We start from the raw sequence: 13,269 nt of genomic DNA, 5'->3' as shown, positions 1-13,269 counted from the left end.
TGATATGCAAGACATGCGTGAAGGTAAACATGTTTTCAAATTTATTAATGGTGCAGTTTTTTTTTTGTAAAAAAAAAATTATAGGGTTTAGTCCACCCCAACTTGTATTAATTTAACTTAATTAAAGAAGTGGATAAAAGTCCTGACGTTTGCAAGTTTGCATTAGTAGGTAGACTAGACTTCCAAAATATTAAAATTTAAAGGGTTCATCGCTAAGGTTTTATGGGCACCCAAAAAATAATGTTTGGTAACCCCTCTCGGTAGAGTCTATATCATGGTAAGATTTTCTGATGAAAGTGACTACCATAGGGTTTGGGAACAAGGCACTTCAATCTTTAAGATTAAATTAGTGGTCACCTAAGTTTTCTGGTGATGAACAATTCCAAAGTCATGCTCTTGTATGGGTTAGATTTCTAGGGCACAGTCTTGAGTATTGGGAAGTAAAGAATCTACTTGCTATGGGAAGGGCTTTTGGAAGGACTACACATGTAGATGACACAACTGCTAAGAGTTTCAATTGGGTTTTATGCAACTGTCTTGGTGGATAATCATTTGTCCCAACCAATAACCTGACATGTTTGGTTTGGAAACTCTTATGCATTTTTGTTTGAATCATGACACATGTTTTGGCCACCTTTCATTAAAATGCATTTTAAGAAGTCTATAAAGTTTTATTTCTTCCTTTTTCATTATGTTTGAGATGCTCTTGATTAGACAACTTTCTTCTTCTTTCGTTGTTGTTACCTATTTTCAATTCATTAGGCAAAATGCGATTAGTTTTAAGTAGTTTTTTTTATTTGCAATTTAGCAGCAAGGTGTTCTTTTCATAGGTCTTAAAACATCGTTTAATGAGAGTAATTATTTATTTTTCAATCGAAGGACTTGGCTTCGGTAGTTCTAGTGGTGTCTGTTTGCATAATGAGCTTTTGTTTGCAATATAAGATATGAAGCTGGTATTAGAAGATATCTATGTGGTAGGGGTCATTGTTAGTCCAAGTCTGTCCGTAGCCAATGTGGAACTAATAGTCAATTCTCAATTCAAAGTTCTAACACTCTATCTAAGGTTTCTTTATCGTAAGGGTCGAGAGTCTTCATTGCATTAATGTATAGCCCACTTTAATTAGTATTGAAAACTTCAGACCACTGTGGTGTGTAAGAACTCTCAACTGAGTTATCAAATTTGAACCGAGTCCGACCAATTTACATTGAATTGGCTCTTTCTTCTTCACGATCTTGCTTTGGTAAGTGAAGTTACATTTATTTATGATAAAAATTGGGTCTCTCTGATTTTCTGGGTTAGGCAGTAGTAATTGGATAATTTTTAGAGATTTCTAGTTCTTCTCTAATTGTTTGGTTTGAAGGCTATCCAAGTTGTGGTACTGGTGTCCCCTTGAATTATCTGTATCAAACCTCGAGTTTCTGCACCTATAGTGATTTGATGATGATTTTGCTATGTCAGTGGCCTATTGTATAGTTGGTGTATGATTGATGAAGCTCTATGCACTCATTGAGGAGGACACCGATACATCTAGTCCTTGCTATTGGGAGAAATCTTTTGCTTTGCTTCTCAGGTGGTGGAAGAGGAGGTCGTTTAATTTCACTCTCCTATTGTGTAACTTGATTTTCTGAGTTTGAACTCCACTTCGGACGTTCAATTGTGGTGCGCAGTGAAGTACTTAGAGTCTTATCTTCTGGGCTTGTACATTTCTAATCAAAACCACTAGGTTTTTTAGACTTTCTTGTAACTTGATCTTCGAATGATTAGTTGTGGTCGGCAGTGAAGTATTTGGTGTCCTATCTTCTGGGCCTATAGGTTTCTGATCAAAACCACTAGGGTTTTGGGAATTTCTTGCTTCTGTATCATCAGAATCAGACTTTGACTATTGAAGATGATTCCCCATGTGTGGTTCAGGATTTGGGATGTACGTGATTTCTGGACTTGGAGGAGGTTCCCAATAAGGATTTTTAGACTTCTTCGACTTTTTTACTTTTGTGCCATCGGAATCTGAGTTTAACTGCGGTAGTTGTTTTTCATATATATACATACATATTTACAATATTACATATTTAAATAAACAAATAGAACCCCCTGGTGTCTATATCAAACTCACCGTCAATGACTGAATTCCAGAATACCGTAAATACTTGGGAGCTGATGGAGAGTGATAAGTGCTCAAAAGTAATGATTTATAACCCCAATTATGTGTATGTTAGTCTCCATTTTATATTTAAATATTCTAATATGATGCAATTTGAGTTTTTGTAGGTCAAAGAACCTAAATGTGAAATATGGAGGGAAAAAAAGTCAAACAAGTCAAAAATGAGTCATTGGGAATTACAGCTAAAGGCTTAGGGCAAAAACGTCATATTTGTCTCCATAAGTGCCAACCCTAATAGGACTCTAAAAGAGGATAATAATTGAGTTAGAAGAGTCTTTAATCTGATCTCAAAGCCTTAAATTTGACTTCATAGGAAGATGAGATCAACATGGAAAAGAAGTCAGAGTTTCAGAAGAATTAGGAAACTAAAAGCTATCAGAAGCTGTAGCTTGGGAAATAGCCTGCAGGGCAAAGTGGGCCACGTCTCACTTTTGTGCAAATGAATCTAACTTTTCCAGGATTGCTTTTAGAAAGATTACAGAGAGTTTGACACCAAATAAACATAGGATTCGGATCTCTATCCAGACGAGCATGTAAGCCAATATATAAGGCACAAAAACCTTAGTTTACATCATCTAGGAAATTTAGTTTTGTATCTTAGATCTAGAATTAAGAGAGAAGAAAGTTCAGGCATTTTCATCATTAATAGCTATAAAGATTATTCTTTTTCATATTGTGTTCATAGCATAGTATGAGGGGCTAATCTCCCTTTTCTTGGGAGGGGAGATGAAACATTTTTCTTATGTTTTAGTTTAGTTCTTCTTCTATCATGTTTTAGTTTAAATCCCTCATTGAGTTTCTTCTTATTCATCCATTGATCTAATACTCCTATGGAGGTTAGGAGGTCTTAGGGTAATTCATGATTGTGTAGAGCCAAATACCACAAACCCTAGATTCTTTTCTTCTAGTTTTTAGTGTTATAGTGTGATGATTGGATTCTTTATGGCACCTCAATTAGTTGTATAGTTAATGCCACATGTGGATTTTCCATGGCACCTAGAGTTGTATATTGAATGTCACTTAAAGCACAATTTGGTTAGATAGAAGATATCATTGGAGATTGAAGAAGTATTTAATGGAAAGATGGAAAGCACGTTGAAAGCCACATATTATCATCATGGTTATGAGCATAAGATTTGTAGGTATGGTGAGTTTCTATTGGTGGTTTATATTAAGCATGATAGGTAGATCCATTAGACTAATTCTATGATTTTGGTGGATTCATCTCTCCCAAGATATTCTCTATCTTGATTCATATTCATATATTTAATTTAGTTTATTTTATGCATAGTTTAAATGTCAAACCAAATCAACCATATAGTCATTATTACTTAGCTACATCTTTTACTTGCATCCATTAGAGTAATTTAGATTAGGAATTTCTATCATTATCACTTAATTATTTAGAGTAGGATTGATACCTTGCTAGCTACTATACTAATCATTATTTAATAGGCTAAGTAAGATTTGCAAAAGAAACGTAACACAAACAACGACGACAAAAATAATTACGTGTTGCGTGCTTTTTCAATGGCGACGCTGCCCGCTCTAAATTGATTAGGTGATAGAATATTTAATTTTGATTACTTTAATTTAGGAATTCATATAGTATAAATTGCATATTTAGCATAATTAGATTAATTTAGCATAATTCAATTAGATTTGCATACTAGAAAATATTTTCATAAAGTTTAATGTTTGTTTAACAGAAAAGACAGTACAGAAAATGTATTTATAAATTTCAAAAAATTCTGACATTTTACAAAGTTGATCTGTACAGTATCGGTAATTTATTGAATTTTTTTTTGAATTTTTAGTACTTGTCTTACGTGGGTAACTAACATCGTCTTTGCAATACCCCATTTTCAGTTTCAGGACGCAAGCATCTGTAAAAACAGTCGAGCATAGTTATTTTGGCATTATCAAAAATTCTAAATTTTTTACAGGAGGAATCTTGATTCGTTGGGAGCTTCCAGTAAAAATTTGAGTATTGTTTAACCTGTTTTGACCACTTAACTAGTTGCTTGTTTTTAGTGTGTTTCTACAGATTTTCAGGACCAAGGTCTCTAGAAGAACAGTCGAGAAGAAGTATCTGTAAAACTCCAAATAATCCAAACTTTTTACAGGATCATCCATGACAAGTCAGGAGACTCGAGTAAAAATTTCGTGATTTGTAATTCTCTTTTACTTATTTATTCAATCAATTGTTTACAGTGTGTGTAGAAAACTTCTTCACTGGACTCTGCAGGATTAAACAGTTAAAAGAGGGACTTAGCAAGCTCGATTGCTCTGAAATTTTACAGGATACTTCCTAGACGTATCAGGTAGCTCCTATAAAAATGTCAATACTTTTGGACTTGTTTTGCTTGCTGTAACAGTAAGTGCTTCTTTCCACCGTGAATCCCCTGTTAGTGGTTTCACAATTAGCATTAATAGTTAGTCTCATATAGTTTAATAATATAATTTAGTTAATTAAGTACATATTCATTTAGTTTATATAGCTTAATTGTCTAGTGGATGAAAACTTGGTTTCGTGATTCATCTCGTAAACGTTTAATCAGAAGAGCTAATTCTTGTAACAATCTTCCAATTCTGGTTTTGGAGGAGACCACACCATCGAACTCAGGATCTGATTCTGAATCTTAAACACACACACCACTAGTAGACTTAGAGGATACACCAGAGAGAGTACCATTAGCCACCATGGCTGATCAAAGAACTCTTAGCACCTTGTTTCAACCTATCGCGGTTCAACCACCGAACTGCATAGTGATGCCCGACAATAACAATAACTATGAGATTAAGCCCACCATTCTTAATATGTTGCCAAGATATTATGGCAAAACAAATGAAGAACCATATAATCATCTGAGTAAGTTCTTGAGCATATTAAGTACTTTTAAAGCACCTCATCTTTCCCCTGAAGAAACTAGAATAAGGTTGTTCCCCTTGACTTTTGAGGATGCCGCACTACGTTGGTATAGATCCCTACCCTCTAATTCTATAACTACTTGGGAGCAACTATCACAAAAGTTTATGAAACAATATTACCCTTTACGTAAAACTGAAGCCATGCAATTGGCTATTTCAACCTTCAAAGGAAAACCTAATGAAGAGTTTCATACAACATGGGATAGATTTAATGATTTACTTGTCCACTGTCCACATCATGGTTTTGACATACTTAATGTCATACATTACTTTATAAAAGGTCTTTCACCTATGAACCATCAGTTAATTGAATCAATGAATGGAGGAAGATTTACTAGTCTTACTCCTGATGAAGCCTACACTTTTTTGCAAAACTTTTCTGAGAGTTCTAAGGATTGGGCCAATAGTAGTGACCATGAGGACATGGCACGGGTAGATGGGGGGATGAGTTTTAATAAACCAGATATGTATGAGGTTAGAAACGATAGTGATCAAGAATTAAAAGCAACACTAGTTAGTTTAACCACAGGAATCGAAAACTTAAACAAGAAATTTGATTCATTCACTTTAAACCCTCCAAGGAATAATCAACCTCAACAAGTAATGAGTGCCAATCAATTTTGTGAAAGTTGTTTCGCCACAGACCATGATACACTAGTTTGTCCAGTATTTGTTGCCCATAACTTTAGTAATAACTATAACCAAGATCCACGAAATAATTAACAATGGAGACAGAATATGTCTCCACAGCAAAACCAATATGGTTTTCAGGGTTATCAAGGGAACAATAGGCAACAATACATGAATAATAGAGGCGCAATAGTACCTTTTCTACAGTATTACCCACAACAACAACAACAACAAACAAACAAACATGAATAGAGAATTAGCTATTGACCCCATGGCTAATTACCAAACCAGTGTCACAGATGAAACCATGAAAGCTTTAGCCACCAAGACCGAGAATGAATTCAAAAGGTTGACCAAAAATTTGATGTTATGACTCAACAAATGAACCAACAATTCAATCAGATACTAACTAGTCTAGCAGACAGACCCAAGGGAACTCTACCAAGTCAACCTGAACAAAACCCTAAAGGTAGAAATGTTTATCAAGTTGAAACCACCCCTTCATCCGCACCCACAGAAGCAGTTAACTCAATATCTACCCTTAGGTCATGAAAGAAAGTAGATAACAAAGTTGACATACCTGATTCTGATGAAGTTGTTATAACAAAAGATAAGGAAAAGCCAGTTGAAACTAAAAAAACCAAAGAGCGGGTAACCGAAAAAATTCCACCCGCACCATTCCCCTCTAGGTTAAAAGATAACAAAAAGGAAGCACAATATAATGACATTATGAATATTTTTAAAAATCCACATATCAATATTCCTTTTCTAAGTGCAATTAAACAAATACCTTCATATGCTAAATTTATAAAAGACCTAATAAAGAAGAAAACAAATATTCCTAAGGACGCTTTTATTGCATAAAGTTGTTCATCCTTTCTACAGAACAAAGCCATAGTAAAACATAACGACCCCGGTAGTCCTACAATTACGTGTAGAATAGGAGAGGACTACACTGATCAAACATTATTGGATTTAGGTGCTAGTGTGAATTTGTTACCTTACTCAGTTTATAAACAACTAGGGTTAAAAGACTTGAAACCAACAAATGTAAGACTACAGTTAGCTGATAGATCTATTAAGATTCCACGAGGGGTAATAGAGGATGTGATTATCAAGGTCTCTGATTTTTATTACCCCATTGATTTTATAGTTCTTGACATTTTACCTACAAATGGAAACCAAATTCCTATCATCTTGGGTAGACCATTCTTAGCTACAACAGAAGCTTTAATTAATTGTAGGAATGGGAACATGTCCATCACTTTCGGGAATATGAGAGTATATGTAAACATCTTTACATTATTTAGAAACCGTGACTATGATACGGAAAAGATGGATGATCTATGTGCAATACACACAATAGCTAATAAAAGTTTTAGGAACACTCACTACAAAGATCTATTTTTATCATGTGTATCATAATTAGGCATGAATTATGACAAGGATAGTGTTATACACCATATTAATACATTGCTAGACACTGGTCAACCTCATACAAAAATAGAAGACATTCGAGCATCTTTATGTCAAGCTACTTTTAATCGTCGATTTATCAAAGATTTAATTAAGATGACTCGCCTTCTACTAAAATAAAAAGGATAAAGACTTGTCTAGCACTCGGATATATAGAAGAATGCGGTTGGTCTTACAAGGGATAGCAGAGTAGCCTTAATATTATAGCCAGAGATCTGTAGGGTGTGATTTGTGGCCAATGATCCTGATGGGGTCCCACATCTTATAGTTCAAAACAATTTGTATGCCCTATGTTTTTATGTTCCTAGGATTAAACCATGCTCATTCTATGGTGGCAAGTTGGAAACTACTTTTGTACCTAGGATTAAACCATGCTTTAGATCGTGATCCATGCTCATGCACTTGGGTTATAGTGGTAAAATTTTGGGAATGTTTGGACTGGATTGTATACGTAGTTTCTTCACCACACAGGTCTTCTTTATTTTCATTTTCATTTCATGTGATGTGCATATTTTGAAGAGGATTATGTAGTTTCTACAGTCTTCTGATCAGCTAATCTAGGCTCTATTAAAAATTCAAAATTTGGTTGTGTGCATAATAACTCCATTGAAAATGAGTTTGGAAAAATAACACAGGGCGTGTTGGATGCGGTTTCTCGTGACATAGGAACACCTTTGAGGCTTTTACAAGTTATCCAAGGTTGGTGCTATGCCGAAGCTAAGAATCCACTAAAAGTGACCGAGAACAAGTATTAAGCAACGTGTTTCCCGCGTTTTATTATATTATAAAGTAATGTATGTGTATAACAATTAAAGTCAATAAGCAATTACAATTATAATTATGAAAAGACAATTTCACTAGAGGTTAATGGAGATGCTCTTGGCGAGGAGTTCAAGGGTTATGTGTTCAAAATCATGGGAGGGTGTGACAAATAGGGTTTTCTAATGAAGTAGGGTGTTGTCACTCTTGACTCCTGGGCCCTGGCCGTGTTCGCCTTTTGTAGCACAGAGGCACTCCCTACTTCTGTGGACATGGAAGGTGCACTGGAGAGAAGAGAAAGAAGTTTGTTCATGGTAGCAACTTTAATGTGCTTTTATTACCATCTTCAAAGTTTGAATTTTCTTTGATAAATAAAAAAAAAGAAGTACTCCTACTTTTGTCTTTACATGGACTAATTATGGGGAGTTAATTAAGTAATGGTCTAAGATTGTGTAGAGAATGTTAAAATAGAGGTTGTTGCTTTATAGTGTGAATTTCTTTAAATAAAAGATGGTTTATATACACCCATTTGATCTACCTTTTTAATATATTTCATTTTGTGACTTATATAGATGTTCTGGTGAAAAAAAGGTCCGAGACGATTGAGCAAGTAGCTCCAATCTCCATCGATGAGGCAGCAGGTTCAACAGGTTGTCATCCACAAACTCCACCTCCTATTGTGACTACTGTGGAAAGCACCAGGGATTGTGGAATGGATGGTAAGTTGATAGTGTCTTATCATCCTTATCTATTTGTGTATCATGAATGTTAAATTTTTCCCAAAAATTTTATAAGGTATAAGGACTTGAGGACTTATCATCTAAAATATTTATTATATCCCTATCTAGATGGTCCAGTGAAGAAGAAGCTAGATATGGACAAACAGAAAGACATCCAAGCATTTAAAGATGGCCTCCCAAATAAAACTTGCCTGCGCTGACGACCCGAACATGCTTCACTTGATGTCACTCCAAGTAGTTTGTCTAACCAATATTAATTTTAAATTTCCTAATGAGATTGGTTGGGCTTTTATAAGCCACACTACTCTGAAACATCTTATTATTGCAAGTGGTAATGACATGAATTCAAAATATTTTCAGAGCTCCTCCAACCTGATTACAACGTCATCGTGGAATACTGAAAGTATCAGAGAAAATACCTGCAGAAAAAGCAGACTTTGAAGGAGAAATGCATTGCCGACACAACTTGGAGAAATTCTACTAACACTTAATGAATATTTAATGTTTTCGTGCTAATAACAACCTATTTCTATTTCCTACATAAATAGTATTACTACATCTAAGATCTATCCTTCCCTTCAGGACCCCTTAGGGAAGCTGAAAAGTCAGCTACTCTATTAGACTCTTTTTTTTTAAAAAATTAACAACCTTCACTTGGCTAAGCTGTTGCATTAATTCCCAAATCTCCATCGCTTCATTTTCAACAGACCATGGCATGGTTTCTTTCTTGTTAAGAATCTCGAGTCAGTTGCAATCTCTATCTTCTTATAACCTACCTGGTAGTATACAAATTTTAAGCCATTAAGGATAGCTTGTAATTCCTTATGTAAGATTGTTCTTGTACGACCTAGCTTCAACTGTATAGCAAATTATACTAGTTCCTATTAGGTCTCTGACTATGCCTCCATGTCTTGCTCCCTTAGGTGCTACGCTTCCATTAGTCTCTGACACAGTAGCAATGCTGGGATCCCGTGAACCAGTACCAGTACAGCAGGAGGAAGCAATACTAGTGCAGCAGGATGTACAAGAACAAGCACCTGTCAGAGTAACTAGGTCAAAAAGGTAATTGTTACATGAATGAGAGCTAGGTTGCTAAGCTTGGGAATAGAACTTGTTTTTGGATGATTCAACTTTATAACTTATGTCCATATCTGTGTAAGTTGTGTAATAGAGATGGTATGTTGGATAGTTGATGTGGTACCGTTGTAGGTAATGTGGGGTAAAGTTCTAGGTAAAAAGAGGAAACTTTTTCTTTTTGTTAGAGGTTACTTTCGACATATCAATTATAATGTCACATGTTGGATATCGTGTATCAATTCTTAGATGGAGTATGCTTTTTAGTATCCATAACATGTGTGTTATACAAACCAATTGGAGGGTTCTGATGTAAGTACCATCATAACTCAAAAGGTCCCTAGGTATTATCTTTGGACCTCTTTTGTTTCTCTTTTAGAAAGTTGTATAGTAAATACCATTTGTTAATGATGTAAACCTTTTGATAGCTATCGGACACAGAAGTATATATTTAATTTGTGTTTTCGGTAATGGCTTTGTACGAGGTGCTTGGATGATTTGTAATTAGTCGAGACATTCAAGTTCTTTGCCATACTAAATCTTACTATAACAGTGATCTCATTTTTGTCAACCGATTATTTAACTGCTCTGGCATTCGTCGAGACGGTTAAGTAGCTGGGTTAATGACTGAGAAGTATATTGTTTTAATTTTCAGGTTATGACAGGTCTTTTATATTTATGAAATGTTGAAAATACAGAGGAGACTCTGTCGAAATTTTTCCAAAAAAGTCACGTATCTTAGGTATATAATTGTTTCATATTTGGGGCGTGTTTATTAATGGAACCTTTGTTTTTTATTTTGATTTACTTTATTTTTTTAAAGAAGTTAGATGGCTGCTCAAGTTAGATTAGGTACAACATAAGTACTCTGCACATGAAAAGAAAATGACAGCATAAGTATTCTGCTCATGTTAGATTAGGTAGAACATAAATATTCTGTATTGTATAGCTGACCTTCATAATATCAAATTGTAAACTTGTATTGTTTTCTTTTCTTATTGGTAATTAACATACATTTGGACTTCATTTGATGGAGACAACCATAAAATAAGATAAAAGCGAATGGACTTTCTTCTAAATTGTAATTAGGCTACTACATACATGCAATACCATTTGGTAGTCCTAGTATCAAATAATAGCATATATACTAGGGCCTCATATAGTAGAAAGTAGGACAAGTAAGTATGAAAAGAAATGTAAATCAAAATGCAGAAAAACACAATGTGAGAAGCCCTCATCATCTTTCAATCATAATAGTATGTGTCTATGATACAATGAATAGCATATGAGAATAGTGGTTGACTGGTTGTAACGTAGTTTGGTGTTTCACTCTTGGGTTGCACTTAAGTGTTTAAGTTTGTGTTTCAATGCCTAAATATTGTGGTTTGGTTTTTGAATCACGGCTATGTTTTTAAATGAAATTACGACTATATTTGGTACTTAAGTGTTCACATTCAAATTACAGGTATGTGTGGTACTTGAGTGTTCATATTCAAATTACAGCTACATTTTCGCGTTCAAATTATCATCGACATATTTCATTATGATGTACGCTTTGTACATCTCTAAAAGACTCTTATTCCAATATAGCTCTACCACTGCCACCGCTCACAATACTTATTAAATCCAATATAGTGATTTAATGGGAGTATGCTACTTCTAGTGGTTTAATAGGAGTATACTACTTCTAGTAGTTTAATAGGAGTATGCTATATCTAATGGCTTAATTGGAGTATGCTACATCAACTGTTTTAATATAAGTTGGTCAATGTATTTGTTCCCTCCGTATGCTCCAATAGTCTAACCCGTCCCTCCTTTTATCTTTCTTTTATAAACAACATCAACATCTAGGGTTAGGGTTTAGGGTTTTTTACCTTTTTTTTAAAAAAAATTTCTCAGCTATTGCTACTGCATAAGATCCAATTAAGCATAAGAAGCACGAAACAAGCATAAGAGCACGTTAATTTTGCAAAAATGAAGGTAATTTCTCTTTAAATTCATGAGTTTGATTAAGTTTAAGTTTTAGGGGTAAATAAGAGAAAATTTTGAGTTATTGAGTGTCATTCTTCACTTCGAATTTTATCAAGTATAAAGAGCACGAAGAATTTGATCTTTAAAATGTTAATAGAGATAAATTTTAGTTTATCAAGTATAAAGAGCATGAAAAAAATTGTTGGTTGTGTGAAGGTTTTTCTTCCTTCATGGATTAGTAATTCTTGAATAATTGAACTAGGTTAAGCTATTGGTCTGAACTAGCCTATTAAAAGTTTAATTTCTGCATTAGTTGTTGAGACATTTGTTCATTGTCGCTATCTTCATGAGTTTCAAATTGAGAAGTACATATTTCGTTCACCACAAGTTGAATGTTAGGTCTGTGATCAACTTGGACACTCAGCTATTGAGTGCCAATTTATGTACTCTCACTGTAAAGAAGCTACATGTGATGGGATCCGATTGTTGGGCATATCGCAAACAACAAGCAATCCAGGAAGAAAGTACTTGAAGTGCCAGCATGATTCATGTCGAAGTTATTTGCAATGGTTGGATGAAGTTGTTTCTGATAAACTTTTTGGATCAAACTCATCAACAAACGAATGATTTAAGTGTGGTCAGCCAGGCCATAGGATGAATGAGTGCCCTTGGGTAAACTGTTAATGCAATACAAAAGACTGTAAGGGGAAGGAGGACTGTTAAGACTACCAAGTATGGATTAAATGTTGGAGAAAAGTATTTGAAATGTAAGAGCTGCCAGGGATTTTAATGGCTTCGTGATTCAGTGAAGATGGCATCAAGAAAGAAAACAACCATTTTGACTGCAGAACCCATTGTTACAATGAAAATGACTCTGTCTGAATTCTCAAACCTAAAAATAAATTGAAAAATGTAATGTGTAATGCAAAGTTCAACTTTGAACTTCTGCACAGTTATAACTTTGTAAGATGGCTCTTTGTAAGATGTATTCTAACATTTTTCTCTCTTTTTCTGATTGCAAGTTTTAGCTTGGTAAAATGTAATCTTACATTTTTAATTGCAAGTATATAATGCTCACGATGTATGTATCTGAAGCACTCGACAAGCGCTTGACAACTTTTTTAAACTGAAGCACTTATCTGTGTCTTTTTGCTCATTTTGCTGTAACTTTTTCGGTAATAGCCCATTTTGTTATGTCTGTTCAGCCATGCTAGTAGTTAAGATACAATCTAATGTAACACGTTTGCACTGTGAACACATGACAAGTATGAAAGTAACCTGTCAGAACTCCATAACTCTCTTTTTAACATGAATCTTCTTTACTATATAGAATCTATAATGTAATGACATACAAAACAAAGTTGCACTAACTAGACGCAATCTCAGGTAGTATGCTGACTTTTTAGGAAAGAATTGTTTGAGATACAATGGTTTTATCATATTACTAAACACAGACTTTTATCATATGATTAAACTTCATTTAAGTGATTGCTTATTAATCTCAACACCAGTTTTGTAGCACTTAAATA

This window comes from Coptis chinensis, chromosome 7 (genome assembly GCF_015680905.1).
Source record: "Coptis chinensis isolate HL-2020 chromosome 7, ASM1568090v1, whole genome shotgun sequence".
Classification (NCBI taxonomy): Eukaryota; Viridiplantae; Streptophyta; class Magnoliopsida; order Ranunculales; family Ranunculaceae; genus Coptis; species Coptis chinensis.
Note: the sequence above shows the minus strand (reverse complement) of the source record.